Source organism: Stegodyphus dumicola, chromosome X1 (assembly GCF_044657685.1).
Source record: "Stegodyphus dumicola isolate Sdum_Otavi_A_Nest chromosome X1, ASM4465768v1".
NCBI classification, from domain to species: domain Eukaryota; kingdom Metazoa; phylum Arthropoda; class Arachnida; order Araneae; family Eresidae; genus Stegodyphus; species Stegodyphus dumicola.
The window spans coordinates 179893871-179899870 of NC_140780.1; the positions used below are offsets into that span (position 1 = coordinate 179893871).

The 6000-nt window shown below is 32.9% G+C and overlaps 1 protein-coding gene across 1 annotated transcript in view; it reads right to left on the minus strand.

Annotated features, from left to right (window-relative positions):
* Positions 1–3052, minus strand: part of pps (protein partner of snf) — a 176053-nt gene extending 173001 nt beyond the window's left edge. The window contains exon 1 of the mRNA XM_085807651.1: positions 3034–3052. The gene's annotated coding sequence lies outside the window, so the exon portion shown is untranslated. The remainder of the gene's footprint in view (positions 1–3033) is intronic.
* Between the last annotated feature and the right edge of the window lie 2948 nt (positions 3053–6000).

A 6000-nucleotide genomic window follows, 5' to 3' on the forward strand; every position in this document is an offset into this window, starting at 1 on the left:
TCCAATTGGCACCCATAAATATATTTTTACCAAATTATATTTCTGCTTAGGATAAAAGCAAATTTTAAAAATGTAAAAACAATTTTTGGCTGTATTATTTACAGGGAAAGTAATTAGAAGGTATAATAAACAGTTTCTAAGACAATTTTTTAAAAAAACCAACATCTATTTTCATAAATATTTTTTTAAAAACTTATCTTTCTCATTTAAGCAAGTTTAAAAAAAATCACAGTAATGCACACATTTGTCACACTAGTCCTGTACTAGTAATTAGCATGCAAAAGAAGTTCACTCAAATAATAACTCGTTAAAAATCACATACTATTTTCTTTTTTCGCTTCTAAATATGGTCATCCACGCATTTCTGTTCGCACGATACACAACTGGTAAACTCCCCATCCTAAGTCCTTTAAAGCAGCAAGGCTTAGTGCTTTTTCCTATAACCAACAGCTTCCTCTTGTCCGTTCCTGACATGCTTAAGCAGCCCAAGACAGTTACGCGATCCATGCCTGTTTTGGAGCCAGAGATTGCAACATGTTTGTAACTTAATGAGGCATCTGATATAGCATGATAACACAGCCCAGTTTCATCAGCATTGTAGATGTTATCTACTGAAAAATTTTCAAGAAGCTCGGGCAGTTTTGTTAATTTCCATTCTTCAGCATCTTCACTAACAACCCTTTCTTTTTCGCCATGTGCTTTCTTGAATTTTATGTCATGTCTAGATTTCCATCGAGACAACCAACTGCCCGTAGCTTTAAAGTCATCGTGGCCCAGCTTTTTAGAGAGTTCTTCTGCTTTGCATTTTAACACTGGGTCACTTACTCACACAGCTTGTCTAGTAACAATGGCAAACCAATCATTAATAGCCTCGTCGAGGTCTGGATCCTTGCCTTCATGCTTCAGTTTTTTGGAAGTTCCTCCTCATCCTTCCCATTATTCTCGCAGTGCGAATTAGCGTGAAATTGTAGTCTTTGCTAATCTGGTAATTTCCACCAGCCGACGCTGACTAGTGTTTCGTGATTGTTGCTTGATCTTATCCAGGAAACCAATTTTTTCAGATAACGTGAAGTACTGCCGTGGCATTTTGGCAGGGAAGACGACACGTGCACAGTTCACTGACTAAAGTGGTCTGAAGTGTTTCAGGGTCAAGATGTTGAGGTCAAGAGGGAGATAAAATGCTCGCCATTCGAAGCTTTGGCACTAAATCATCTCAAAAGGGTGGTGAAATGATAGCTTTCTCGTGCAAATTTTAATCTTGATTGACAGGCGGGAATTCCTTTCAGGTGGAGGCAGATACTTTATTGCTCATTTTCTCAAAAATCGGAGATGTAGCGAGACCAATAACCTTGCTGGCAGCTACTGGTGGCTCTGTTTTAACCTTTCAGGACGGGCGTCCCATATACGCATTCCCTAAGAACGTCTCTTATAGCCGGGCGTCCCATCCACGCATCAGTAAAGATCGCATTCAGAGGACGGGTGATGTGTATACGCATTTTAAGATGGAACGTTTTTCTGAAGGCCACTAGATGGCATCCTGTGTCCATTACTTTTGAAATGAAAACAGTTTTAGGTTCCTAACCTTGAGTTTGGTATATTCTGCTTGACTTTGGTATTTTACTCATCAGCTGTTCGAGGGTGGGGGGGCAGAGGGAAAGCGTACACAGAGGTGGGCTCTTTAAATTGCTGCGTGCTAATGAAAACATTCTCGTATGATTTATATCCAATCCTTTTTTTCTATTTTTTTCCTCTACTAAGTACGGTCTTTTAGGGTTCCCGTGCGGAGTTTTTTTACATTTTGCATTGCCTTTAGATATATTTCCGTTCCTTCTTTTTTTATTTAGGAAAGCCTCACCTCCAGTCTATTATGGCGGGAAGGGGCTATTTATCAGAGGAAGAATACCCTAGTATGGTTAGTGAACCTTTACTAATGCAAATCAGAATACTGATTCATTTTCTAAAGAGTTAAAAAATGATAACTTTTAAACTAGCAAGAAAACTTTTAAACAAAAACTAGCAGGTTGCTGTAGCAGGGTTGGTCGCCAAATTTTCGCCAAGTTACCATAATCCAAAGATTAACCAGATAATTCATTATTGCAAAATACAATGCAATATTCCTTGGAGGAATGCGTATAATTTTCACAATTTAAATATCTTGCATTCAGGTTAAATATAAAAAAAAACTCAGTAAAGTGCAGAATCGCCCACTTATTTGTTTGGCGCTTTTTACAAGAGTAAGAAGAATTGGGTTTTTGTCAATTTTCTTTGACATTTTATGTGAAAATAGGTCGATGTATACATGGATAAAGTCAAGGGAGTGCACAATGACATTTTTGTCCAATTCTGGGATTTTTTTTAAAGTGAAAATAGGTCGATGTGTACACGGATACCGAGTCTGTGCAATTCTTAAAAACGCGCCAAGCAGTGGGCGATTCTGCACTTTCCCCCTAAAACTATAAAAATCAAAGGCGATCAGCCTGTTCAACAACTAACATTTGAAGACAAGAGATACTACTAGACATGAAGTCTTAATCGTATGGTCATAGGTGGGCAAAAAGAAAGCAAATTCATCACTACACTCAATTATAGATTTCAAAAACCCTCTTACATATTTAGCATGCTAAGCGAATGCGTGCAAACGTGTATTTTAATTCATAAATATTTCGAAATAAACCGTACCTATTCGTTTCTCTTACCTTCTCTCATCAGTTTTAAGATGAATGAATTAAACAGTCAGTTCAAACGAAAGTGATCTCTCATATAAGAAATGCAACTATCACAGCTGAAGTTATTTTCATCAGTAGCCCATGCATCTTAGACTGCACTGAGAAAAGTTTATTTAGTTTAACGTAAACGTGAATCATAGTCCATCACTCGTTAGCTAGGCCTTGGATGTATATTAGCATAAACATCAAGGTTCTTGTAGACCACACGCCAAAGAATATTGATCAACACACACCACAAAACAAATAAACTTATGTATACGCAAATTTAAAAAAAAAAAAAAAAAAAAAAAAACACATCACTACTCACAACTCGCACCAACCCTCCAAAACATTACTACATGCAACATTTTCGACTTTTCAATCAACAATACCCTGTTGCCATTCACAAAAATAGTGAAGTTCGTCAAAAAAACCTAAATTAAATAAATGAGATACATTTCCGGTGACGTCACGTGATGTAAGAACTGCTAATGTAAACAAACAAGCTTGTGCTGTGGTAGATGTGCTGAAAATTTGAAAACTTTGTTTATTTTTAATTAGTTATGAAATTTGCATTTCATCTTTAATTATTATTTCATCCATTAATTAACTGTTCATTCATTTGGTTAGTATAATTTTGGTAACACATATGTTATTGTTATTTTCATGATACTCTTCTGCTCGCTGCTTTACCATGTTTTGATTGTTAATATTTATTTATGAATTCTTTCCTTGATCTGATAATTACTTCATTTATAAAAATGTAAAAATGAATACATTAAATCATGTTTAAAATAGAGTTCTCTTCTACACCGAAAAGAAAATTACTATAAATATTTTTAAGTCATAATTTTATCAGCTTAACAAGCAGAACGGTAAATATAAATAGTTAGCTTCTGAAAATCGTAATAGTCAAATTCCCGGAGCACTGTAAATGGCCCTTAAATCATGTAAAAATAAAGATGCCAATGTTCTGCGCAGTTCAAAATTAATGTATAATTTTATACAACTTAAAATTTAATTGTTAGCAACTGACTATTATTGTAGAAAACTGATTGTTAAATTTATGCACTGAGTGTTAAAATTATGTTAAATTTACTTTTATTTTATTTTATTATTTATAATAATTTTCAGTATAACTTCACGTGTTTATCGTTTGTGATTCTGAGTCTGGCAAGTGAAAAGAGTATTTGTTTGAATTTAATGAAAGTTGTCTTCATATTCGTAGTTAGATGTTTTATAATATAAGCGTTGCAATTATTAATGTTACAAAGAATAAAAAGAGTATTGTGTTAAAACTTTGTACGTTATTTAAGTTTTGAGGTCTAGGAATATCGATTTATAGCTGAGTTTTGAATTCGGTATCCGACAATTATCCTATTGATAGTATAAACTGCAAAATAACACATTTTGTATACTATAATATAAATGTCACAAAGAAAAATATGGAGATTTGTGCAACTGAGTTCACTGCAGTACTAGCTGTGGAACTAATAAATTTTCATAATAATTTTTTTTTCATTTTATAATAATAAATAACAAAAAAGTACTATCTATATACATTTTAAATATTCAAAAAATAAATTTGAAGTTATTTTTAATCTTGTAAATTCCATAATTTATGTGCAGAAATTTTTATTTTAAAATCATATAGCTCAAAAAGATTTTTAAATTTATTTATTGAAAAGATCTACCATAGGAAATAGACTATAGTGTAATTCTAATGCATATCTGTTAACATGTTATCTCAAACTATGGACTGACACAACCACTGATTTTCAAGGACTAAATATACATGCTAATTTAATATTTAAACTAAAAAACTCAGCAATCTCCCATCAAAATTTAGAATTAAGTATAAATTCTTATAAAAGCATCCTTTTATATTAAAATGTTTCAGTATTACTGATGTTTCTAATATTACAGCTGTTGGTATCCTTAATATCTACAATGGAAGGTATTAAAAAAATAACATTCCGATATTTATCTGTATTCATTAAAAATTGATTACATCAGCTAAAATATGAAAATATAGCCTGATAAAATTAATAAAATTTTAGCAGCATAAAATGTTCTATGACACTAATTAATATTAATGAGAGAAAATTGGCTTTGTATTTATGTTCTTGCAGATAAACAGATCTTTCCCGAATTCGGCTATTTCAGTAATTTAGAACAACTATTCATGAACTATGAATATACTATTATTACACTTACATTTAAAAGCTTGGAAACGTTATTCGAGGTCTTATGAATAGTTTTCAATTAACTGATATACAATTAATATTTTTAATAAAAACATTATTACTACTGGTAAGCATCACGCATAAGAAAAATTTATAAATCTTACCTCGTTTTCTCCAGAAATTTGCACAGATGTTTCATAATTAATTGATTTCTTCATTTTGGCATTAACACGGGTTGTAAGTACCGTGATATCTGGCATTACTTTGAAACAAATATTGTTCATATGTTTTCCTTGAATAACAAAAGACCCTACTTGTTGTCATCAAGAAAAGAAAAATCATTTCAAAGCATATTTTTTAATTTCTCGCAATAGTTATAAATTTCTAAATTCAAAAAATCAATTAATTTCAGCGGAATAATTGCTATCGACTGCATTGTAAACATAGCACATTGCGGATGTTGTTGTTCTTAAACACGCGACCACATTTTTCCTCTTCTTCTCTTGCGGAACGTATCTCATTAAGGGGCGAATTCAAGTGCAACGCTTGTCATGGTAATCGCACTTGCATTGCAAAACCGAATTCAAGTGCAACGCTTTTCGGACACGCCTACTGAAAATACGTCACTACCATAGAGGAATTTTGCGGCTACTCCTGACCTGCCGCAAACTCTTAACAGTGACTGTAAACAAGATGGCTGAAGTGATTTTGCTCAGACGTTTAAGAAATCGGAGAAATGCTGATCGAATTCCTTGGCATTTAAGAGACAGTCGTAATGCTTTTGAAATGTCGGAGCGTGAATTCATCAGTTGATTCAGATTAAATCGGTTTGCTTCAATGAATTGAAACCTTTTCTGAAGGCAACTGCCAATGGATATTCTCTGCAAAAGCAGGTTTGTTTTTACTTCAGATTATGAAAACTGAAATACTTCTGGAAATGTTTCCGAATCAGAGACTATGCTTAAATGACCTATTCGAGAATATTATATATTTTTATACGTAAACACACAAATTTTTAATGTTATTGTATCAGGATTCTTTCTTTTTCATCCCGTTTTTTTTTTCGTAGTAATGATTGAAATCGTTAATTACTGCGAATTTTGGAATCC